Raw genomic sequence first — 27,782 nt, 5'->3', positions numbered from 1 at the left:
CAGTAAACTAGCTCAATCGGCAACCAAGCTAAAACGCAAAGAGTTAAAATCCTTCAAAACTATATATAGTTTGTATAGAATATAAAGTGCAATTTCTAGTGCAGTGTAACATCAATGTTTTAGTCCCTCCTCCCATGCCAGGATTTCAAATGATGCAGAAAAAGAAGTGTTTGCAGCTGGATTTTTGCATATAAAAATGGTATTTATTGATACTTTTTGAAGGAACCGATTACAGTGATTGGTATATTATGGGTTTCTGTGTTGTGTGGGACAAATTTTGGTTCGGAACCGGAGTTCCCCCATTAACCTTTCCTGCGCTGGTGAACCTCTTTTGTTCCAGGCACAGAGAATATCCTGTAATTGCTTGCACTTAGCCAAGGTATGATAGGTTATTACAGTCATTACCGCAGTATTTTAGCAGGGCTAATTTACAATTACAAGTGCAGTAAGTAAAGTGCAATTTTAAGGGCAGTCACCATATTTTTTTCCCCAAAATGCAGCATTTTCCCTTATAATTCCAGTGTTGTTGCAGTCGCGTGGGGGTGTGACTGTGGCCAATGAGTCAAAATTAAAGGAACAGTAACACCAAGAAATGAAAGTGTATAAAAGTAACTAAAATATAATGTGCTGCTGCCCTGCACTGGTAAAAGTTGTGTGTTTACTTCTGAAAGTCTACTATAATTTATATAAATAAGCTGCTATGTAGCCATGGAGGCAGCCATTCAAAGGAGAAAAGGCACAGGCACATAGCAGATAACAGATAAAACACTATTGTATTCTACAGAGCTTATCTGTTATCTGCTATGTAACCTGTGCCTTTTCTCCTTTTTTCCAGCTTGAATGGCTGCCCCCGGGGCTACACAGCAGCTTATTATATAAATTATAGTAGTGTTAGGGCTCTGGTACACGGGGAGATTAGTCGCCCGCGGCAAAACTCCCTGCTCGCGGGCGACTAATCTCCCCGAGTTGCCTTCCCTCTGCCATCCCACCGGCGAACATGTAAGTCGCCGGCGGGATGGCAGACGCGGCGGCGCGATTTCGGGAAATCGCCGAAAAAGCCTCGCGAGTCTTTTTCGGCGATTTGCGCGAAATCGCGCCGCCGCGTCTGCCATCCCGCCGGCGACTTACATGTTCGCCGGTGGGATGGCAGAGGGAAGGCAACTCGGGGAGATTAGTCGCCCGCGAGCAGGGAGTTTTGCCGCGGGCGACTAATCTCCCCGTGTACCAGAGCCCTTACTGTAGCAAACACACCAGTTTTACCAGTGCAGGGCAACAGTGCATTATATTTTTATTACTTTAAAGCTCTTTCATTTTTTGGTGTTACTGTTCCTTTAACACAGTTGCACTCGCACTTTGCCATACATTGGATGCAATTGTAAGTTTTTCAGGTCCGGTTGACATAATTTCCAGTGCAGGCTAGTATGTTGTGCCTACTGACACACAGTGCTGGGGGAACCCTGGATGGTTCCTTTAATATGTTCCTCAACGTCAACAGGTGCAAGTGTACTCGATTCAGAACAGAAGGCAGGAAGGACTGAGCACTGACAAGCGCAACTATAGGGAAATGCAAAGATTGCATTAGGATGCAAGTACAGGTATCGGACCCCTTATCTGGAAACTCATTATCCAGAAAGTTCCGAATTACGGAAAGGCCATCTCCCAAAGACTCCATTTTAATCAAATAATTCACATTTTTAAAAATGATTTCCTTTTTCTCTGTAATAATAAAACAGTACCTTGTACTTGATCCCAACTAAGATATAATTACCCCTTATTGGAGCCAAAACAAGCCTATTGGGTTTAATTACAGTTTAAATAAAAAACATTTTAGCAAACTTAAGGTAGGAGATCCGAATTACGGATAATGGGTCCCATACCTATACATGATGCAAATACCCCATTAATGAATGGGGTTTTTACATGCAACTCACCGGGGTAATTTGCAGAAAAGCAACTGCAGTAGTGATTGCAAATGACCCCTAATATATTTTCTTGTTAACAAAAGCTTGTTTTTCTATGAGAATGATGTCATGATTCCAATAACATCAGTAAAATGTGTTGATGAGATTGGCACCCCCAAGTGACTTTGACTTTCCTTCTCCTTTAACTGATGTGTTTTGAAAAAAAAAAAACATGTTTTCCCATGATAGTATTCCTTTACGTCAGTGAATTCTGAGTTAGAAAATCATTACATCATTATTGTAATTTATAAGTGATTTCCTATTAGATCATTATTGTAATTGCTAAATGATTTCCTGTATCTAAAAGAGAGCCTTTTTAGCACGGCTTATGACATTTAATAACACATAGATAATAAATACTTATAGAATAATTGCAGCAAAGCCAACTGAGGGGTACAGGCAGGTTTCCTATCTATTCCTAGGGGCTGATTTACTAACCCACGAATCCGACCCGAATTGGAAAAGTTCCGACTTGAAAACGAACATTTTGCGACTTTTTCGTATGTTTTGCGATTTTTTCGGATTCTTTACGAATTTTTCGTTACCAATACGATTTTTGCGTAAAAACGCGAGTTTTTCATATCCATTACGAAAGTTGCGTAAAAAGTTGCGCATTTTTCGTAGCGTTAAAACTTACGCGAAAAGTTGCGCATTTTTTGTAGCGTTAAAACTTAAAAGGTGCAAAGTTTCGCGTAAGTTTTAACGCTACGAAAAATGCGCAACTTTTTGCGTAAGTTTTAACGCTACGAAAAATGCGCAACTTTTTACGCAAAACATACGAAAAAATCGCAAAATACCGATCATTACGAAAAAAACGCAATCGGACTCATTTCGACCCGTTCGTGGGTAAGTAAATCAGCCCCCTAGTGTTAAAGGCTAGAAATATTTGAATGTACAAGGACAGCAGAGATAGCATGCAAGATTCTAATTGGATTATCCCGTATGCATACACAATGGCATTAACTGGCAGCAATCATACATGAAGGTGGCTTGGGGTTTGCAGTTATTTCTTACATTTTATTGCTGAAGTGCTTAAGGACTCTGGTACACGGGAAGATTAGTCGCCCGCGGCAAAACTTCCTGCTCGCGGGCGACTAATCTCCCCGAGTTGCCTTCCCCCTGCCATCCCACCGGCGAACATGTAAGTCGCCGGCGGGATGGCAGACGGGATAGAAATCGGCGAAAAAGCCTCGCGAGTCTTTTTCGGCGATTTGCACTAAATCGCGCCGCTGCGTCTGCCATCCCGCCGGCGACTTACATGTTCGCCGGTGGGATGGCAGGGGGAAGGCAACTCGGGGAGATTAGTCGCCCGCGAGCAGGGAGTTTTGCTCCCCGTGTACCAGAGCCCTAAGGGAGCACTAGCAAGATATTAACAACTACTGAAGTAGTTTTATTATGGGGTTAAGTCCCCTTTAACCAATATTATGTTTTTAAAGAGGCAGCAGTTATACTTATGCTGTGGGGCAGGACATGGTTTCTGTTACTGTGAATCCACAAGCCATGCCTTGGCACTTCCTCTCCAACAACTTCCTGGAGCAAAGTTTTGACTAAATCTTGCTTTAACAAATGGATATCAGTAAAAGCTGTCAGCCTTGTTCTTTTATAGTGGTGGTGGTTGGGGGGTTCTTTAGAAAATTTACTAGTGTTATTTCTAAGTACAGGTATGGGATCCTTTACCCGGCAACTCATTATTATTATTATTATTAACATGTATTTGTAAAGCGCAAACATATTCAGCAGCGCTGTAAAATAAGTGGGTCTATACAATAGACATACATAATTACATACAAAGCAACCAATAACCGGTAAAAAAAGCCCTGCAAAAAAGAGCTTACTAAGGATAGGGGGTTGAGACACCAGGAGGGGGAATGGGCAAGACCAGAGTTAAGCAATGTAAGAGACATGGGTTGTGCTAAACATAATGAGGGTAAGCTTCTCTAAATAAATATGTTTTTAGATATCTTTTAAAGCCAGAAAGCTTCAATTTACAAGAAGTCCATCTCCCATAGACTCCATTTTAATCAAATAATTCAGATTTTTAAAAAGATTACCTTTTTCTCTGTAATAATAAAACAGTACTTTGTACTTGATCCCAACTAAGATATAATTAATCCTTATGGGAGGCAGCACAATCTCATTGGGCTTATTTAACGTTTAAATGATGTATGTAAAGGATGAAGTATGGTGATCTAAATTACGGAAAGCCCCAGGTCCCGAACATTCTAGATAACAGGTCCCGTACCTGTACATTATACATTTTTTTTATACAAAGAGATTGGATTTCCAGTGTAAGTGATTTGTTTCCTATTGTTTTCCCAACGAAAGCCAAAATCCTAAGCTGCAGAAGTGCAAGTGCAACTCTCCGGAGGGTTTGATGAGCCTCCATATATTATTCTGACACATTTGATGGATTTTAAATATGACATTCTTCGTTCAGGTTGATACATTTGTTCTTGCTGCATCTGGATTTCCACTCACTTTTCTTGAAGATGAATCTATATTTCCTTTATAATGTCTCCCTGCGGTAACGTTTAACCTGAACTTTGTTTTTTATTGCACTTAGATTTCCTTTACCATTAGGTGTTAGTTACAATATATTGGATAGTTAGTAACATTGTTGGGTGTCTGTTTATTTCTTTTTAATAGTTAATGTTGAGATAAATACTTAAGTCCCTCTCCCCCCACGTTGGGCCTCTCTCCTAGATATCCCTTCCATTCACAGCAGTGTAAAATCAGAAAGTTTATACGGGGAAAGAGGTAAGGCAAGATGGGGGTGCTTTTTGGAAAGATCACTGGCCCATGGATTTTTATTTTTAGAAAAAGAAGCACCACCAAGGGCAAAAACATATTTTTAATAGTGCTATTGAAATGAATACAAGAAAATGGTTTAATATGTACAGATTCCCATATTATTAATATATTACAGGTATGGGATCCCTTATCCGGATAACCTATTATCCAGAAAGTTCTGATTTACGGAAAGGCCATCTCCCATAAACTCCATTATAAGTAAATAATTCTATTTTTTTTTTCTCTGTAATTATAAAAAAGAACCTTGTACTTGATCCCAACTAAGATATAGTTAATCCTTATTGGAGGCACAATAAGCCTTTTTAGCTTATTCAATATTTAAATGATTTTTAGCAGACTGAAATTGTTGTGATCCAAATTACAGAAAGATCCCTTATCCAGAAAACCCCAGGTCCTGAGCATTCTGGATAACAGGTCCCATACCTGTATTAAAATAATGATATATGTAAAATAGTTTACAACTGCAACAATAAATGTGGGGTATGTTGAATACTCTGGAAATTTTTAAATTAAAAAAGAATTATTATTGTCTATTTGCCTCCTATAGTGCTCGTGATCCCAGATTAGTAATTCATTTGGCTGGTCTGAAGGCTTGAACAATGATAAATATTAGTTTTAAATGATATTTATTGAATGGGCTGTAAAAAAAAACAGGAAAACTCCCTCTTGCTTTTATGTTAACTAATATGTAGGGGGTCTAAAAAAAGGGATTATCTTAACATTAAAACCATTCTCCTTTTAGGTAAAATGTATGGCTGGATTTTCATTCCAAAGCCTTTACGTATTTTGGGCTTTTAAGGACATATTTATGTGCACTTTTTTTTTTTTTTTTTTAGCTCTTTGTCTAACAGGACTATCTTGAGTTTTCATCTTCCACTCCGTTTCCCCTTGGTTTTTCTGTAGAGGCCCAGAAAGGGAGGAAAGTTTGGGAGGTTTCCTTGGAGATCATTTTGCACCTCTGTAACAAATCCTACCTTCACACAAACGGAGTATTAAAATTCTGGAGTTCATGCTCTGGAGAAAGTTTTTACAAACCAAATGCTAAAATCGAACATCATATAGTATAAAGTGACCTTGTAAATCTCTTTTTAATTAAAGATTGGAGACATATCTCCCGTCCCATTTAGACTTATTTTGGCCCTCTGCCTACATCTGTTCTCTTATTAAGTCAACTAATAGCCTGTGGGAGCTGTATTCTCTGTACAAACCATTTCTTCTCTTTGTCATTAGTAGAGAGCACAGCGCAAGGGCTGACTAAGATTTATGGGAGGTGAAGTTCAGCATCAGCCTGAGGGCCGCGTGTTCATTTTAGCCATACATCTGTTGTCGAACCATTGCAGAATATTTCAAACACCTTTTGAGCATCAGTGTAATTGTCCATCGCTGCCCGATTCATAGATGTTTATATAAGCCGTAGGTTTAGGGGACCGTGCACCATTTACACAACCATTTGGCACTTAAACAGCAATTTATTTATTGTGTTTTTTTCAGAATTAGTTTTTTGGCCTCTTTCCAGTGTGGGGTTCTGGACTTTTCTGCACAATCTATCTTTCCAAATGAGGTCTCAATTCAGCACAGGGGATAATATCTCTATAATCTCCCATCTCCCCCCCCCCCACCCCCAACTTCATATGTTACCTATTTATTCTTCATTCAGCACCTGGTCTGAATTGGCCACAAAGTGAATGGTAATTTTCATTGAAGTGTTTATAACATGCAGTCTTTCTTAACAGGAGACATATGCCTGGAGCTCTGCAGGCCCCCTGTATTCTTGCCAACTTTACAAGTCAGCCAACTAGAACAGGAAATCAATATACTGCTACATTCATTAGACTAGTTTTTTTTTTTTTTTTTTTTTTTTTAAACATGGAAATGTCTCGGGGACGTTTCTCCAGAACCTTATAATTCTTCTCAGCAAAAAATAATTGTTTTTTTGTTAATTTACTTTAACTAATTACTTAACCCCTTAGACCACAGCAGAGTGTCAGAAATTTCTGACTGCTGTAGACACAGGCGTTCTCTAACCAGACCAGATGTATCATTCAACACCCAATTCCTTGGTGGAACAATATAGATATATAGATCTTTGTACCAGACACCCTGCATGTACACATGATGTTTTTGTGAAGTGCCAACCTGCTCAAAACAAGTACTGTTTTATAGCCCCAATGCCTGTCCTAAGGATGTCCAATCCTTAGTAACAGCTTTGTTCAAGTTACATTCTATTGTGGCTTCCAGGAAACACAGCACTAGGCAATGCAATAGAAGCACATACACAAGCTGACACCTATCATTTTAGTTGGCCTGCTCCTGCTTCCCATTAATTGACAGCATTATTACCCATTTATGAAACAAAGAGTCTAGAACTGCTATGCTAATGACACTAATAATGCTAATGATCTTCTTAACACAAAGAATTTAGAATCAATTTTATGGCTTAGTTGATGTCACTGTATATAAACAATTTTAACTTTTGCTGCTTACTAATCTTTGCTAATGAAGAAGATATTCTCAAGCCTCCCTTTTCAGGCTGTTTAGGGCATATAGAATACCCTGGATTCCCAGAGGTCCCCAATTAATAAAGAGTTATACTCATTATAGTCATGCCTAAAATGATGTCTCTAAAAGAATAACTGCACAGGTATTATTAGGGGAGAAAGGGTTGAAACAGACTTAGGCCCAGGTTTAATTTAGATACAGCGATATTATCCCATCAAAACTTTATTGAAGTCTAGTGGGAAAAACTACAACAAAAAACAGTTTAATTGCTGGATAAGTTTGTCTTGTCAGTCTGGCACTCCTTTATATCTGAAGTTTCTTGGTGTTTTTTTTGTACTAAATTACAAAGTGTACATTGCAAATAATTCACTCTACCATTTAATATTTTATTCTTGAAAGAATTAATGTGTTTTTTTAGTTGTATTATTGGTGTGTAGGTGCATCTCAGTGCTTTGTGCCTAAAGCTGGCCATACACGTTCAGATTTTAGTCTTCTTCCGACGAACATTCGAGCTTTATTGTTAATGGGTTTCTGGATAATAGATCCCATATGGTATATATACCATTGTTGATAATGAACATATAATAAGTATTAGGCAGCCGCTCTTTAGCTTTGTAGAAGATCCTCCAGTTCTGCACTGAGCAACGTCGATGGAATAACATTACTCTGATTTTCTCTGCACTAACAACAAGGCTGTTGTACAGGAACCTGCAGCTGCTCATGTCCCTTTCACTCACTTGCATCAATGCTTTACAGTGTCAGGGCAATTTGTATGTGGGAGATAGGTCTTCCTGAGGAAACAGATGCTTTGTGAACGTGCATTGGGAAGTTTGCTAATTAATAACATGGAAATAAAATCGCCTTCAATGGTGGGTAATGATGGACAGGAGGGAAAGAGGACAAATCTGATACAAATAAGGGGGGGGGGGGAAAGGTGATCAGAACAGTAACCCACAGAGAACTATAGTAAATTACTGCCAGAAATAATGCTGTCATAGTTACAACTGGACACTGGCACATAGACCTGAATACACATCCTGATGTTCTGCCACTATATATCAGTAATACAAGGGGTAGTTATGCAGTAATATCAGTAATGCAAGGGGGGGTTATGCAGTAATATCAGTAATGCAAGGGAAGGTTATGCAGTAATATCAGTAATGCAAGGGAAGGTTATGCAGTAATATCAGTAATGCAAGGGGTGGTTATGCAGTAATATCAGTAATGCAAGGGAAGGTTATGCAGTAAAATCAGTAATGCAAGGGAAGGTTATGCAGGAATATCAGTAATGCAAGGGAAGGTTATGCAGTAATATCAGTAATGCAAGGGAAGGTTATGCAGTAATATCAGTAATGCAAGGGAAGGTTATGCAGTAATATCAGTAATGCAAGGGAAGGTTATGCAGTAATATCAGTAATGCAAGGGAAGGTTATGCAGGAATATCAGTAATGCAAGGGAAGGTTATGCAGGAATATCAGTAATACAAGGGGTGGTTATGCAGAAATATCAGTAATGCAAGGGGTGGTTATGCAGTAATATCAGTAATACAAGGGAAGGTTATGCAGGAATATCAGTAATACAAGGGAAGGTTATGCAGGAATATCAGTAATACAAGGGGTGGTTATGCAGAAATATCAGTAATGCAAGGGGTGGTTATGCAGTAATATCAGTAATACAAGGGAAGGTTATGCAGGAATATCAGTAATACAAGGGGTGGTTATGCAGAAATATCAGTAATGCAAGGGGTGGTTATGCAGAAATATCAGTAATGCAAGGGAAGGTTATGCAGGAATATCAGTAATGCAAGGGAAGGTTATGCAGGAATATCAGTAATGCAAGGGAAGGTTATGCAGGAATATCAGTAATGCAAGGGAAGGTTATGCAGTAATATCAGTAATGCAAGGGAAGGTTATGCAGGAATATCAGTAATGCAAGGGAAGGTTATGCAGGAATATCAGTAATGCAAGGGAAGGTTATGCAGGAATATCAGTAATGCAAGGGAAGGTTATGCAGGAATATCAGTAATGCAAGGGAAGGTTATGCAGGAATATCAGTAATGCAAGGGAAGGTTATGCAGGAATATCAGTAATGCAAGGGAAGGTTATGCAGGAATATCAGTAATGCAAGGGAAGGTTATGCAGGAATATCAGTAATGCAAGGGAAGGTTATGCAGGAATATCAGTAATGCAAGGGAAGGTTATGCAGGAATATCAGTAATGCAAGGGAAGGTTATGCAGGAATATCAGTAATGCAAGGGAAGGTTATGCAGGAATATCAGTAATGCAAGGGAAGGTTATGCAGGAATATCAGTAATGCAAGGGGTGGTTATGCAGTAATATCAGTAATGCAAGGGAAGGTTATGCAGTAATATCAGTAATGCAAGGGAAGGTTATGCAGGAATATCAGTAATGCAAGGGGTGGTTATGCAGTAATATCAGTAATGCAAGGGAAGGTTATGCAGTAATATCAGTAATGCAAGGGAAGGTTATGCAGGAATATCAGTAATGCAAGGGGTGGTTATGCAGAAATGCAAGAGAAGGTTATGTAAGGGATTTGCCATTTGTCACTCACGTCACCCTATAGTAGTAGGGAAATTATAGTATTTTTGTCTTTAGCTTTTAAGTACTACATCTGATTATATATTTACAAAGACTTACACTGTATCTATGCAGGGCAAGCTAATTTGTCTTTTTTCACGTGTTAAGTTTTTACCCCATTTCTGTAACATTTAATGAGTGTTTTGGAGCATGTATTCATATAGAACACAGGTTTGCTTGTGTTTGTATAAAACCTTCATATTTGATTCACTTCTGACAAAGTGCTCTTTGTTGCATGAAGCGCGTGAGGTGTTATTTCTTCGGCACCCCCATGCACCTTTCCTGTTTTTAATGAAGCTGCAATAAAGATTTGCTTTTCACACCATTCCTGTGTGAACTCTCCCTAGGATACCCTGCCACTGCTGGTTTTATTCCTTTTTGATCCAATGTTTTTTTGCATTAATGTATTAACTGTTGATAGGAAGGTTCATCACAAAAACAATGCATTCTGTTTATTACTTTATGGAGCTAATGTATTTAACCAGAACTGTATGGAAAATATTTCAGTAATAGCAGCTTCTTTGTAAGTAGTAATATGGGCTCACATGGACCATAGCTATGTTGCCATATTTGCCCAGAATCACATATAGATTTACTTTATATGGGGTCCATACTGGACTTCAGGTAAAATTCAAAACTGAGGAGGCCACTCAACCATTCTGCTTTATGCAAACAGTTATCCACCATTCTGAAAATCTTAGAGCTGCACCTTGGCATGGCATTTAGTTGAGGTTTGGTTACCCCAAAAGAGAGGGGGCCAGTTTGAAGCTCTGGTGCTGTAGACCCACACTGCAGAACTGCAGAATAACTGGGATTATAATTGACAGTGCCAAGCTTTTTGGATCTTTTCCACTTCTCCATGTTCTCTGTACCACAGTAGGCACATTAATATTTATTACGTTAGGGAAAACTATCTGTACCAGAATAACTGGTTTATTAAATTCCCAAGGACAAATCAGTAGTAAAATGATATTCTCGATCAAAGACGTCTATGAAACCCTGGGCACTTGGGGACACATGAAATCTCTCTGATAACTGAATCCGGCCCACAGGTTTGTGGTGTACCAGTTCTTTGCTTTTATGAATAGTAATCTTTTGTTTTACTTTTGATATTGCACCTTTGTCAATCATCATCTTACTTCATACACATTATTAATTCAATTTCAGCCTATTAGGTCTATGAGATATTCCCTTGGTACCTCACTGGTAACTGTCCAAAAACAACCCCTCTTTACACACTTTTCTCATTTTACCACAAACCCCAACAAATGTCTTACCTAATCAGCTTCCTATTATCAGAATCTAATATCAATCAGTGTAATAGAATAATCTTGCTTCTAGAGCCCAGCAGTAGTTATTCATCATGTGTCAGCAGCCAGCAAAAGAAAAAACAAATGTTTCCTTTGCAGCAATAAAACCTCTCCCTTAAGTGGTGTTTGCTGGCAAAGAAAAGCAAACTACCTGCAGAAGCCAATCGGCAACACACTGACTTATTAAGGATCAGTAAACCAACATCTATTTTCTTCCCTGTAGGGAGGGTAACAATAGGGAAAGCAGACCCTGCAGATTGGGGGGGGGGGGGAGTACAGAGCACTAAAAGGCACTAATTCAGCAACAATTCTACATTAGAGGAGGGCAGTATATACTTGGTTTTGCATTTGGACTCCTTATAATAGGACTCCCAGATCCTAGGACTCAAATAGTAGTCATATCATACCAATACATAGAGACTCTGCTGGACCACCACTCCCTACCCACATTTCAAACACTACCCCCTACTCCAATCTTATCAAGAGCGGGTAAGCAGTACATATAAAGTGATCTTTGAGAATTGTGCAAGTGTTTAACCTCACACAAGATGGTTTATGAGGTCAGAAAAGTTGAATACAGGTATAGGACCCATTATCCAGAATGCTCGGGACCAAGGGTTTTCCGGTTAAGGGGTCTTTCCATAATTTGGATCTCCATTCCTTAAGTCTACTAAAAAATCAACAAAACGTTAATTAAACCCAATAGGATTGTTTTGCATCCAATAAGGATTATTTATATCTTAGTTGGGATCAAGTACAAGGTACTGTTTTATTATTACAGAGAAAAAGGAAAATCAGTTTTATAATTCTAAATTATTTGAATAAAATGGAGTCTATGGGAGACAGCTTTCCGTAATTCGGAGATTTCTGGATAACGGGTTTCCGGATAAGGGATCCCATGCCTGTACCTGTTTTTGCTAAGACAAAAAGAAAAAAGTGTGTTTTTTAGAGATTGCTAGAAAAAGAATTATTTTTGAGGAACATTGTCTGTCTCTAAGGGGCAGAGTAATGACTATATGAAATATCACTTAAATGTATTCCTATAGAGAATTGCACATCTTCACATCTAAAGGCTAATTTTTATGTCTCTGCTCTGAGTATGTGATAAATGCTTAGTAGTACAACTAGCAGCAGCACATCTGCATCTTTCTAGTTACATCACTTTTCTAAAACTGGGCACCTTTTCCTAAGCTGGAAGCAGCCGTACATCAATAAAACTGTATTAAACTTATTAAAAATAAATAGAAAATATATTTAGTTTCCAGTTCTAGTTTTATGTGATTAAAGTTATCACAGTACATCATAACACAAGTATGGGATCTGTTATCTGGAAACCTGTTATACAGAAAGTTTCAGCTAAATTTCAGGAAGGCCATCACCCATTATATAATAAGCAAATACCATATATACTCGAGTATAAGCCGATCTGAATATAAGCCAAGGTACCTAATTTTACCTAAGAAAACTGGAACAACCTATTGACTCGAGTATAAGCCTAGGGTGGGAAATGCAGCAGCTTCTAAGTTTCAATAATCAAAATAAATTCCAATAAAATTAGGATCTATCAATCTTACTGAACAAATATGTGCAGGGAATGAGTATGCAAACTAGGATTTGGACCACATCATTTTGTTGCTCAGTATAGGATAGATTTAGAAAATAGGTTATTTGCATGTATGTGAGAGTTTTGTATGATTCTTTTATTTTTGGGTTCAATGATATTTGACAGTTTAAAGGTTCTAGAATGCAAGATGCCTACAGAACACGATTTTGATTGGAACTGTCACCCTAGTGACTTTCCAGCTGTTATAGTAAGTCTTGCTTGGAGTTTGATTTCAGAACAACTGGATGGCTGCATCTTCCCATAGACTCTAGAGAAACTTCTCGCTCCATAGGATATGGCTGTGCCTTGTGTGCTGGCCGCTTTCCTGCAGGAACAGTTATTGGGAAACTTGTGTTCTCATTATTTAGAAACATGACATTGCACAGGGAGACAAGATAAATGAGAATATTCCTGTGGTGTTGTATACAACACAGCACATCATTTCACTTGGTGGAAATCCTGTTTTGGTTAGATTAGCTTGGCTCTGCTTGAAGGTGATTTTAATTTCAGAAAGATCTCTGGGAATAAAAACAGATGTTCTGCATTTTTTGTTTTCTTCTTAAAAAAGCTGGTCAGGGGCCATTTACGCAGAGATCTCGTTGTGATTTGTTAACCTTTACAAGGACAACTTTATATACAAGGTACAACAGGCAGTGTTATTGATTTTCTCCCTCTCTAGTTTAGAAGACTAGACTTAAATTGTTCTTGGCATGAGTGTTACCATTCTGTCTCACTGGGAATCCAAAATCTAAAAATACTTTTAAAATTATTTATACTTATAAATAATATATATATATATATATATATATATAATTTGTTTTAAAAATTACTCTGTTGTGAAAAAGAGGCTGCTGCAAACTGGACCTCAATCAAAAATACCACTTTAAAAATATTTACTTATATATTTTTGCATCTTTTTCTTGGTGCAGAAAAGCCATACGTGTTTAATCATAAGCTAATGAAACAATGGTGAACAATTACAAAGGTTATAAAAAAAATCGACAGACTACACCACGTAAGAAAAAACGGTGTAAAATTGTAATAATTCTTTTATGTGTTTTTTCTTCTGCCTTTACTTAACGAAAAGTAAATGTGTAAAATCTGGCGTTCTGACGGCGAACATTTCCATTTACTTTACACAGCTTTTCACACAGTGTTTTTCTGTAAATTTCATTTTACACAGCATAATAAATAGGCCCCTTAGTGTATGTGTAAATAATTTTTTTTATAGCAGCATTTTTGGCTGAGGTCCTGTTTGTGCCAGCTTACTTTCTCTCTACAAAGTCTAAAAATTGCTCGTCTAACTTGGGGTCTGCGGCATGTACTCCTGGAGTACAAAATGAACCTTCACCCGCACTCCCTCAGCTCTCCAATAATCACTCACCGCTCGGTGCACAGTGCTCAAAGGGATCGGCACCCATGCTTGACAAAGGGGCTGTCTTTGCCTCGAAACGTTGCATTTCCGCAATAAAGAATTTTAAGGGCAGAGTCCCGTATGAAGCTCTTGAGTGCCGTTGCTATCTGTTTGTTTGGAGCATGTACTCCTGGACCCACTGTTCCGTGAGGTGAGTCTACTTTGGGCTAATGCCAGATGGGGCTGATTCTCTGCAGGCCCTACACTGGCATCAGCCATTCCCTTGCTGGCATGCTGGCACAGTGGCTGTGGGCACAGGAAAAAGGCTGGTGCCAGCGTAGGGGCTGATACTTGGCCTATGTTTATGTGCAGGCTGTAAATCAGCCCCATGTGGCATTAGCCGTAAATTGGTAATTTGTCGTCTCATGTTTGTTAAATAAAAAACCTACTTCCCCTTCTCTTATTGAATTCTCACCAAAGTCTGGCTACTTTCTTTTATTCAAGGCTTAATTCATTCAACAGGGCTACTGTGAAACAATGTTGTACATTGACTTTTATCTTTGTCTAGCATGTTAAATTCACACCTAGTTGTAAGCATTGTGCAACTGGACATTTCCCATCCATGAAACGAATAAGTATCTTCTGTGAAATCTAGGATGTCGGTTATTTGAAAAACAAAAGCATTTGAAATTCCTCCACCGTTTTGCTAAATGTTTCCATTCGTGCACTTTTGCATCCAACAGAATGAATGGGGATCTGACAGAAAAGGCTTTTTCATTAAGCCTTTCTGTTGTATGCTTTCCCTTTAAGTAATATAAGACTAATGTAATAAGCCAATATGATTGCATTTCCTCATTTGTTTCTTATTACTTTTTCCCCCTAAAATCTGTAATAACATTACTATTCAGCTACCTTGGCCTTGACTTTAAGTAGCTAAAATGATCCTGCAGCATTAGTCTGAAGAAATACTACAGTTTACTAATATTTTTGTTAGTAGGCAGATTTGTCAACAAAGAGTTAATGATTTGTTCAGGACAAGCAATAGTAACTGGGCCAGAGTCAAAGCAAGCACAGTATTTATTTTTATTTTATATACAGTAAATGTGACTGAGAATGAATTTTTACATATCTTAATAAAACATTTTAATGATTTAAAGAGGTTGTTTACCTTACATTTAGCATTTAGTTTGATGGAGAGATTGATATTCTGAGACAATTTGCAATTGTTTAATATAAATATATATATATATATATATTTTTTTTTTTTTTTAATTATTTATTGTCTTGTTAACACCCAAGTTTTCAATGTCAGCACCAATCTGGTTGCTAGGGTCTAATTTACCGTAGCAACCAGGCAGTGGTTTGAATGAGAGAGCGCAATATGAATAGGAGAGGCCGTGAATAGAAAGATTAGGAATAAGATAAGGAATAAAACTAAAAATAACAATATGTTTTTTTGCTGCTAGAGTCAGTGACCCCCATTTGAAAGCTGGAAAGAGTCAGAAGAAGAAGGCCAACTGAAAAGTTTCTAAAAACTGGCCATTATATAACATACTAAAAGTTTACTTATAGGTGTGCCACCCCTTTAAAGATATTTGTAGATATAAACAAATTGAGCTCTCAGTTGTAATAATTTATTTTTGTTCTCTTCACTCACTCCTGGTTCTGATTCTTTAAATTAGGGATCCCCAACCTTTTTTACTCATGAGGCACATGCAGATGTAAAAGGGTTAGGGAACCACACAAGCATTAAAAAAGTTCTTTGGGGATGCAAATTTAGGTCTGTGATTGGCTATTTGGTAGCCCCATATGATTGCTTGGAGTAAAACTGTGTCTTGGTGCTTCCAAAACTTGATTTAAAAAATGGGCGCTTGTTTCGAGGCCATTGGGAGCAACATCAAAGGGGATGATGAGCAGCATGTTGCTTTTGTGCCACTGGTTGGGGATCACTGCTTTAAGCAAAGTCCCAGAAGTCAGTACATCAGGTATTGTAATTGTCTTTTGTTTCAGAAGTCAGGACCCCTAGTTAACAGAATGCACACAGCCAGATAGATGCTGAATTATTAGTGCTGACAGCTTCACCATAATATATTGTCAAAATAGAAGGAAAGATGAATGTTGCAATTAGAAACAGAAGCTTAGGCAAAAGTTCATCTTCCTGCAGGACAATGATCCCAAACAGAAGCAGTAGGAGTAACAGTGAAGGTGAATGTCTTACACTGGTGCAGTCAAAAATCATTTCTACTTATGGAAAGAGATATGGTTGTTCATAAGAGCTGGATTAAAGGACAAGTAAATGTTATATCACAGTGAGCTGCTAATCATTAGCCTTGCTCCCCAGGCCGGTGCATTATTCTGGCCCAGAGAACGTTCATGAAGAGCATAATTTCTACATTATACCTAAACAACCAGACGTGTTCATAGTATTGTAAACTTGGTAAGTACTGCGCATTCGCCTGGGGTGCAGGGGATACATGGGCAGAGGTACTCTTTAACAACAAACCTCAGGCCAGTGCAATTTTCATAGAAGATGTGGACCGGCACAAGGACACAAGTTTATCAATATGACTCAATAGGGATTCCCACCAACATATTGGCACTCCCAAGTGGTTTACTCTTCTCATTTAAGCATTTCACAACAATCTCTTTGGAGATAAAAGACCCAGGCGGCCATGTTGAGGTTACTGTTACGTTTGGGTCCGGCTCGCGTTCCTGGTAGAAAAAAAAATTTAAATTGTCGTTAAACTATATACTTTCAACAGTATAAATTTGTAAACTGAAAATAGTCATAGTGTTTGTTGGTAGAAAAGGAGGAAAATTAGAAAAGAGGGAAATAAAGAGATCTATTTATGTGTTTGTGTTAAATTAGAATATTCATTAGCCTGTAGCCATTGAAGGGAGTGAGGTCAGCTAATCAGGAACTGAAGGGAGGAATCAGTAGATCTTTGTCCACTATCCCTCGCTGAATAAACCATTGACTTGAAATGACAATATGGGCTTCTCCGTATTGAGGCTTCCCCCTGCAGGCCTGCTAATAAAAAGCCCCTGTTCCAAGAATGATCTGTTTACTCTGTTAGGGACGCACTCTATTAACCTCAAGTGTATGTTCAGATTGCTAGCTCCTATTTCTCACTTCTCCCATGTTAGAATAAGTGTCAGTGATTGCAAGTATCTAGTTGTATCTAGCATGAAAGCTGTGCTGGTCTTGTCATTTAATGACATTTTCAGTTGTCAGGCACCAGGCAGTAATGAAAGATATTATGAGAATATTAGAAAAACATGTGGAATCTGACATGATGCTGCTTGCAGTAAGCTTCCAACTGCTAATTGTGGAAAACAATGACTTTACACAAGGCAAATTATGTTCTGTGGGCATTCTTTCAGTCTCTTTTTGCACTGTATTTAGCTGGCTTTCAAGCGTTAGGTACCGTATAAATTATGCTAAAATGGGCTCTTTTCGTGATTATATTTTTAAAAAAAACATATTATCATCCTGTCAAACTTTGCTTTTACATAGACTTGTTTAATTTTTTTCCCCCAAAACAAGTTGCGTCTAAAACCACTTTCATTAAAGGTACACTTCTGCATAGCTGTGTTTATATCAGTCCTTCCTGCCTTCTGTTCTGAGCTAAGTGCTGCTGGGCTTGGGAATGCTTGACCTACCATCACCTCTTGACCAGGTGGCAGCGCCCGGGTTCCCACAGCACCCTGCTTTATCAGACACAGCGCACTTGCAACTCAAGAATGATGTAATTTGCATGCAGAAGACTGAAAATTATGCCAGGCATACTGTGTAATTGGTACAACTGACGCAGTTAGATGCAGCACAGTTGCTTTCTATGTAATGCCCACATTGCCAAACATGCTTTGTCTGAAAGTGCACTTTGCTCACTGCGTCAGGGTAAGTCACACATCCTTATACAGTGGTGTGAAAAACTATTTGCCCCCTTCCTGATTTCTTATTCTTTTGCATGTTTGTCACACTTAAATGTTTCTGCTCATCAAAAACCGTTAACTATTAGTCAAAGATAACATAATTGAACACAAAATGCAGTTTTTAAATGAAGGTTTACGTTATTAAGGGAGAAAAAAACTCCAAATCTACATGGCCCTGTGTGAAAAAGTGATTGCCCCCCTTGTTAAAAAATAACTTAACTGTGGTTTATCAATTTCAATTTTCAATTTCAATATCAATTTCTGTAGTCACCCCCAGGCCTGATTACTGCCACACCTGTTTCAATCAAGAAATCCCTTAAATAGGAGCTACCTGACACAGAGAAGTAGACCAAAAGCACCTCAAAAGCTAGACATCATGCCAAGATCCAAAGAAATTCAGGAACAAATGAGAACAAAAGTAATTGAGATCTATCAGTCTGGTAAAGGTTATAAAGCCATTTGGGACTCCAGCGAACCACAGTGAGAGCCATTATCCACAAATGGCAAAAACATGGAACAGGCCGGCCGACCAAAATTACCCCAAGAGCGCAGAGACAACTCATCCGAGAGGCCACAAAAGACCCCAGGACAACATCTAAAGAACTGCAGGCCTCACTTGCCTCAATTAAGGTCAGTGTTCACGACTCCACCATAAGAAAGAGACTGGGCAAAAACGGCCTGCATGGCAGATTTCCAAGGCGCAAACCACTTTTAAGCAAAAAGAACATTATGGCTCGTCTCAATTTTGCTAAAAAACATCTCAATGATTGCCAAGACTTTTGGGAAAATATCTTGTGGACCGACGAGACAAAAGTTGAACTTTTTGGAAGGTGCGTGTCCCGTTACATCTGGTGTAAAAGTAACACAGCATTTCAGAAAAAGAACATCATACCAACAGTAAAATATGGTGGTGGTAGTGTGATGGTCTGGGGTTGTTTTGCTGCTTCAGGACCTGGAAGGCTTGCTGTGATAGATGGAACCATGAATTCTACTGTCTACCAAAAAATCCTGAAGGAGAATGTCCGGCCATCTGTTCGTCAACTCAAGCTGAAGCGATCTTGGGTGCTGCAGCAGGACAATGACCCAAAACACACCGGCAAATCCACCTCTGAATGGCTGAAGAAAAACAAAATGAAGACTTTGGAGTGGCCTAGTCAAAGTCCTGACCTGTATCCTATTGAGATGTTGTTGCATGACCTTAAAAAGGCGGTTCATGCTAGAAAACCCTCAAATAAAGCTGAATTACAACAATTCTGCAAAGATGAGTGGGCCAAAATTCCTCCAGAGCGCTGTAAAAGACTCGTTGCAAGTTATCGCAAACGCTTGATTGCAGTTATTGCTGCTAAGGGTGGCCCAACCAGTTATTAGGTTATTACTTTTTCACACAGGGCCATGTAGGTTTGGATTTTTTTTCTCCCTAAATAATAAAAACCCTCATTTAAAAACTGCATTTTGTGTTTACTTGTGTTATCTTTGACTAATAGTTAAATGTGTTTGATGATCAGAAACATTTTGTGTGACAAACATGCAAAAGAATAAGAAATCAGGAAGGGGGCAAATAGTTTTTCACACCACTGTATATCATTCACATCTGCCCCTGCCCAAGTAGGTTTACAATCTAAGGACCCTACCACATTCACACACAGTAGGATTCATTTTATCAGGAGCCAGTTAACCTGTCTGTAAGAAATTTGAAGATGTAAAATATTTGTTTTATCTTTTCTATTATCTGAACATCTGTTTATTACTTCTGCAACAATGTAGCAGAACCCAGATAATTAACAGACCTGAAGTACTGACTTTTACACCATTAATTTAAAGCGGACCTGTCACCCAGACATAAAGAGCTGTAAAATTAAAGTCCTTTTCAAATTAAACATTCAACCCAAACTCATTTTTTTATTAACGCATCTATACCCATTATAAAAGCATTTAAAAATTGCAGCTGTCAATCATATATTGCCTGTCCCGCCTCTATGCCTTAGTCATAGGGGTGGGGCAGACAGTTACTTTCACTTTCAATTCAGAACTTCTTAGTTGTTGCTGCACCCCTCACATTCCCCCTCCCTCCTCACCATGTAATTGTGTAACCAATGCATAGGCATGAGCATCAGGTCCCCCCATACTGGCACAGAAACAAGATTTTGGCAAGATACAAAGAAACAGTGTCCACAAAATGGCGACTGCCTGCTTGCTGCAATTGTGAATTCCAAGGCTGAAGAAAATAAGATTAAAACCATTTTTATAGTGTATGTGAAGTTTATTTTACTTGACAAACACAATAGAAAACAATTTGGAATTATTTCTTAGGGTGACAGGTCCGCTTTAAGGGCAAGGGCACACGGTGTGTATATCCTCTTCTCTCAGACCTACGTTTTCCCATCAGGCTGAGGGAGGCAGATCTGCCGGCCTGTGCTGCACCGTGTACCTGCACTAAAACCTGACGGAAAAATGTAGGGGATAGTCAGAACAAGGAAACAGAAAGAGGCAAACAAACATTGCATTCAATTCTACTTAAAAATAATATTCAAAACTCTGAAACGTTAAATAAAGGTAATCTAAACCCACTTCAATTTTCTGGGCAATTACAATGTATGAATAGTAGAAGTATGCCCAACCTGACCCACCTTATTAACTGTAGCCGAAATGTTCCTCAAACCCTCAGGCTTGTATAAACAGCCTAAACAACATTTATTTTGCAGCCGCCGTCTTGGATCTCATTATTTCAGTCACTGCATCTCCATGTTTATAGATCTCTATCTTGAACAACTGGAGAGGTTGTAAACAGGTAGTTTATGTGGACTTATTCTAGGAACTACTTTCCTTTCCTGTAAATGCTGATGCTTCTGTGTGGGAGTGATAGCCGAAAGGGGCATTGATGTCTGCTGTGAGTCCGGCAGCTGCTACACTTCCTCTCACTGTCACAGAATGACAGATAATGTAGCTGGGAACAAGCAAGATGTATGTTACAATGTGTAAAGGGTGGCGGTCAGACATCAGGACGGTTCTTTCACTGGGCACTCCTAGTACAGTACAATGTCCTACGCATTACCTTTTGTGAAATGTAGTCTTCCAGCACACATTTAGGAATCATTTCTCAGCAACATGGACTGTGCCAAGAAATATAGACCTTATGTACAGAATGTGATTAAAAGGCATTTATTAAGATTTCATTTTTTTAGTGTTACTAATTATATGAGGATTGAGCTCTGGGATTTTTCAAGCAAATTTGGCTCCTGTACTGTAGAGCTGTGCTGTCCAACTGGCGGCCTGCGGTTCTATCTTGTGCGACCCCTGCAAGAAAATCTGGGGGCTGTGACTGCTTTCCTTATGTGAGCTTTAAAAGGGATCAGTACCCCTTTTTTCACATATGAACACTGGGTGATATCCCTGCAGTAAGCACTAACCATTTGTGATTCAAAGTGGGTGTGGTCAACAGTGGGTTCCATTATCAGCCCTTTGCCATGTAGGCCAGAAAAATTCCGGTATCCTCAGTACCACAGAAGATGGTAATGCTACTTATTACCTGACCTATATATTTTCCAGCAGTTTCAAATCCACACTGGATAAACAGAAAGGTAAATGATTTAAATCTCACAAAGAATAAATAGAAACACTAACTGCACGGTGTCTTAGAATGCCACTGTGTACCTCATTAAAAGTCAATAATAAAAGGTCCCCTTTTACCACTGAGCCATTGTGAAAAGCTTATTTTTCCCTTATAACTCTGCACAGCATATGTGCTGTCAAAATATTGGCACAGCAGAGTGACTCTTATTTGTAACCACAAGCATTTTTATTCATGCTCAGAACATACACATGGAATGTAAGCTCTTTTCACACAAGACTGAAAAGTCCTTGTGGAAGAAAAAGGTATAGTTTAGTCCAAATCTCTGAACCAGTGCAAGAAACAGAATGCACTCACTACTGGTCTGTGCTGTCTGCCCTCTTGGGCATTATATTGCAAATAATGAGACATTCATTACTAGAGAATTCTTGCTTTACCATTACAGTGTGAATACTAAACCTAGCACAGCACCAGAACTATATTCTTGTGCATTTTTACTCTTGAGAAAATAAGTGACAGATGTAACACTCTGACTGGATTTGATCCAGGGATCTGCAGTTTAATATACAGTCTGCAATACCTCTGATCTATATGTGCCGATAATTAGATTCTTGGTTCATCGCTTTGTCATCCTTTATGTATATAATCCCCAGCTTTGAGCTCATTTGCAGCCCATAGTAGGGTGACAGCTTGTTTATTGGTACAACAATTCCTGAATTCACTACAGTATGGTTTCTAATTCCTGCCCTGGTCCGTATATTGTGTTGAATTCCTGTTTTTTGTATCCTGGTTGTTCCTGGTTAAAATTATTTGTTGGTTCTGATATGGTCTAACTACTCCTAGCTTGATCCAAACTGCCTCCTCCTTTGAGTTTTGCTACATTTTGCTCACTCTCTTGCCTCAGTGATAGTCTCTGCATTCTCATTCAGTAGGGCCTGCTAGCACCCAAGTAGCTGTTGGCCAGGCCCAAAGCCATAGGTTGCTGGTATAGGTGGAACAGCACACCTAGACTGGAATCTGGTTACTACCTGAGGTTTGGGTTTTCTGAATGAATGCATGAAAACGAAAAAGGAAGAAACACTGTGCCCCACAACATTTCTCATTTGCAAAATTCAAGACATATTAAGAATTTTGACAAATCTCCATTCTGTGTTGCCATTAATCTGGTCTTTTTCCTCTGCTGGCTCTAAATTGCCACACCGAAGGGTCTATCACTCAATGTTACTGACTCCTAATAGAAATACAGTTAGTGCGAGGAGCAGTTCCAAGTCAGTTGCAGCAGGGGCAAGGCAATGTCATGTTTATTAAACCAGCTAAAAACAATGAGAATCATGGAACCTACCATTTGTGGTTTAGTGTTTTACATTTACTCTCTTTATTGGGTTAAGTGGAAAAGATGTCTTGCTCCAGCAACTCGCCTACAGCTTTCTTTAGAAGGGCAATATGTTCCTAATAAATGTCACTATACACTATATTAGACTTCTATTTACCTGCTGTGAATAATATACCACTGCTAGACTCTGTCCATGTGTATCTCATAGCCCTGCTAGGCTCCATCTTTGATTAAGGTGCTATGCTGAGAATCTGAGGGGCCCCCGGTTGATTTCATGCAAAACAGGATTTGTTGGTGAGCAACTGGGTACTCACATGCCACAAGATTATATTTTCACATTATGTTTTGATTTCTCCTTTTCACTTGAAATGAGTATAATGGCTGCCGCTTGCCCGTGTCATGTTCTTAGTCACATTTGGTCCGCAGTCTTTTCTTTCAAATAAATAAACTCAATAAATAAATCCAGGAAGCTTTTGTTCTGCCTCCTGTTCCTGACAAATCTCTGACTCAGCCGGACTTTATTTTGTGCCGCTCCGTGTTTGCACAAAATAATGGAATGCATTAAAGTGATTGGAATTGATCACAAGGATAAAGGGAAACGGCGTAATGAAAAACAGATTCCCAAAATGCTCCAGGGCACATGGTAATAGGTTATACTGCATCCTCTAGTGTTTGTCAGTCTCTCCAAACTTACTGCCATCAGTCTAAGTAGGAGTTTGATTGGAGTGCATTTGGAGCGAGTCTCTTTGTAGAGAGTCCATAAAATTGTACTTAGCACAGGGTAATACCTTTGCCAGTCTCATTTACTGTACCTCAATCTTCTTTATTGTACCATAAGCAGCTAATGTCATACATCACTTATTTATACAGTAATAGCCAACCTTGCTGATAGGGCAGGTATAGGCATCTCAGTGTGAGTGTGAGTCAGTGTTAGTCATGTTCCAAATGTCTACTTATATTTAGATCCATATCAGTTTCCATCTAATACAGTCACCATGACTTACCCGTTACATTACAGATTTTGCTTTTTTAATGCTTTGCATTTCTTTTAAATTTGAAAAGTATTTTTTTTAAGTAAACCATCTGGAAGTTATCAGATCCTTTGCTGGGAAATCTTAGTGTCCTTAAGTCATTTAGAAAATATATAAAGTATAGTGCAGCTGCCTAAATTCCATGGAAGTCTTATAAAAATACAGGAGCCTGATATTAGGGCAATGGCAAACACGGATTCCCTGGGATTTTGTTTATGTATAAATATTTTTAGCAGGTTTAATGCATGGTGTTTCATATAAAAGGACTCTTGAAAACCTTGATTTATTGACATTCGAATTTGAAGTCAAAATGAGTTGCCCTAGCAAAATTCAAGTGATATTTTCAATTTGATTTTTTTTTTTTATTGTTTATGCCCTCCTGTTACTGCACAACCTACATGTGGTTCAGAGACATGGCTACCGGGTTTGGAACTGGACAAGCTTTGTGCTTGCCAGAATGTTGGTCAGATTGGGCTGTGCTTGGGTCATGGGTTGGGTGTAACTTGGTGACGCCAGGGCTGAGTAGGGTTTGGGCTTAATATCCCAATTTTCCAGTTGAAAATGTTGGAAGGCATAGCAGTGCAATGTATCCATCCAGCTGCATGGTAAGATTGATCCTTGGGATGTCTCTGCTTTAATCTCTCTGAGCTTTGACATGACCAAAGAAGACTAAAAACACAAACAAGGGGCATATTTGCTGCCCTGCAGTGTAAGTGATGCTGGGGCACACTATGATGGATTCTGACAATCTTTTGCTGCGTCAGTATTGCTTTAAATAAATGTGAAACTTGTGTTTGGACTGAAACTACGCAATAAAAGTGTACCTTTTATGTTTAGTCCCTGTTGTTTTTACTGTCTGCAGTGTCGGAGGAAATAATAATCACATAATATCCTCTGTACATAGGAGAATTGGAAAGTTCATAAAAGTTTGCCTTATGGTATGTCTCTGGGCTTGTTAATGACAGCAGGGAGAAATAAACTGTTTGCATATTCCCAAATATCATGTGTAAGGGACACAAATGAGACACTGATTCTCCAGTATGTCTCCTTTAAATAAACATTTGAAACACAAAGGACTTTTTTTTTGGCATTTTCTTCAGTTTAGCTCAACCTACAGCATATTCTTTAGGTTGAGCTAAACTGAATAAAAAGCCAAAAAAGTTCTTTGTGTTTAAAATGTTTATTTAAAGCCTTGTTTTTTTGGCTTCCCATTGCAGAAGTAATTATGTGTAAATAATTCCAGTTTATAACATACACTAGATATCTGCAATAAAAACTGACCTTGCTGGGATCATCTTCTTGAAACATGATATTTGGTGTTTGCAATGATTTGTTATATTAGGCAAAGGCAAATATTCCCATTGTTTTTCTTGTTAATTTAATTTACTGTTACAAAGCAGTTGGCTGTAGAGCATGGAATGCAGTCCTGGGCTAGGGACTCATGGTGGAAAAGGTATTTTCTTTCTGTTTTTTGGATATTATAACTTTTTTTCCGCCATGTGACAGAGCGGATTAGTTTTTATTTGGTGAATATTTGGAATGTAAGGGGCAGTTGCCCATATATCATCCTATTGACCAGTCTACTACATTACTGTGTTATTAGTTTGCTCAGTGAATGCTGAGATAGTTAAGCTGAAGGCTTTTGAAGGGTACTGGCTAATCTCTGGCCATCTGACTTGTTTGTATAGGACCATAGTTCCACCCTATTCGCTGCCCCTCTCCCTCAGGAATGAATTGCACCTTAAACACTTCTAGGCAAGCCCATGTGGACATACCTATAGCTCCGAACTGAATGGGGTAAGGTAATGGGATACATGGGGCGTTTAGCAGCATGTATTTACCCTGTCATTTTGTAGCTCCATGGGAGGGGTCTAATACTCCAAATCACCCCTCCATTAACTTGAATTTAAAGCACCTGGAAGTGCTGAGTGCAGTTTTCAGTAGGGACCCAGTTATTTCAGTTACTTTCAATTAATGGAGGGTCAATTTGGAGAATTTCTTGTCCATGAAGCTATAAAACATTGCAATTTGCCCCATGTGACATAAGCCCTAAAAACACCCAACAAACCTAACCTGTTGTATAAGTTCATGTTAAAGATACCCCACTGATATTTTTGTATTCCTTAAATGTTGTATGTAAAATTTAGTATGTTGTCTTATGCATATAGACTGCCACCAAACAATGGAGATATTCTCCAGTCAGGAATTAGCTGGAGGGGGGTAGCAGTTCTAATAGCTTGATAACATCTGGAGAATTTCAGGTTGCCCTAATGGGAGCCCGGGATTAGTGCACATGTAAACCAGTAAATTGCAAACGGGGCACTTGCAAGCCAGTCGTAATTAAAGCTATTTATCAAATTATTTATTAATTATTTGTGACCTTTAGAATTAACATATTGACTGATTGTTACAATGCACGTGCAAGTTTCATAACTTAGAGTCAATAGTAATTACTCTGCAATGAAAATTGTTATAGTTTATTCCATTGAGCCTCTCATATAGGTGAAGAATATCTACTGGTTAACAGAGTTTATTCAGGGCGTGCTGGGGTCACCATTAAGGGCAATGGGCCACAGGGAGATTCCTGCATGAGAAAACTTGTGCAATTTCCCACCAGTGATTCGCTTTATTGCCGGTGGGAAGGCATGTCGGTAGGATTAGTCGCCCGTTGTAGCCGAGATTTAACTGTTGGCGACTAATCTCCCCATGGGCCAGCAGTTTGCTTTGCTAACCATTACACATTGTTTCCAGGTAGAAATACAAAGCAAATTTTTAATTAGCGTCCGTTTTAATCAGCATTTGCATTTTATAAGCCATACTTTAACTTTTACTGCCTGTTTAATTGAAAAAAAACCCTTAAACATGAGCAATACTTGAAAAATCTGATCTTTTCCCCTTTAATAAATGTACAGGTATGGGATCTGTTATTCTGAATGCTTGGGAGTTGGGATTTTTGTAATTTGGATCTCCATACCTTATGTCTGCTAAAAATCAGTTAAACATTAAATAAACCCACCAATATGAATCCATGCAATTTATGATCAAGTACAAGGCACTATATTATTACAGAGAATAAGGAAATAAAATTTAAAAAAAATTCATTCATTTTCTTAAAATGGACTCGATAGGACAGGGATCCCCAACCTTTTTAACTTAACTCATGAGCTACACTCAGATGTAAAAAGTGTAGGTGAGCCACCCAAGCATGAAAAATGTTCTTTGGGGATGCCAAATAAGGGCTGTGATTGGCTATTTGGTAGCCCCATGTGACTGCTAGCCTGCAGGCTCTGCTTGGAGTAAAACTGTATCTCTCTGCTTCCAAAACTTGCCTCCAAGCCAGAGATTTAAAAATGGGCACCTACTTTGAGGCCCCTGGGAGCAACATCAAAGGGGGTGGTGAGCAGCATGTTGCTTATGAGCCACTGTTTGGGGGCCACTACTATAGGAGATAGCCTGTCTGAAATTCAGAGCTTTCTAGATAAGGCATCCCATACCTGTATTAAAACAAAAAATGTAATCCTTGAATTCACTCCCTGTACTTTCTGGTATTATTATAAAATATCATGGCAATCAAAGACATGCTATTCCTCAGCGTAGGAAGTTTGGAGGCTCCCATTACGGCCAAAAGTATTCAGACACATTACTCTCTAACACCTCTTTTTGTAACCAAGGGTATCTGCATGAAGTTGGTCTTCTGCTATAACACCCACAACTCTTCTGGGCAGACTTCATGTTGGCACATTGCTAGGGGGATTTGTGATTATCCAGCTACTAATTAG

The sequence above is a fragment of the Xenopus tropicalis genome, chromosome 1, assembly GCF_000004195.4.
Source record: "Xenopus tropicalis strain Nigerian chromosome 1, UCB_Xtro_10.0, whole genome shotgun sequence".
Taxonomy (NCBI): Eukaryota; Metazoa; Chordata; class Amphibia; order Anura; family Pipidae; genus Xenopus; species Xenopus tropicalis.
The sequence above is the reverse complement of the archived record's forward strand: the minus strand, read 5'-3'. Positions refer to the sequence as shown.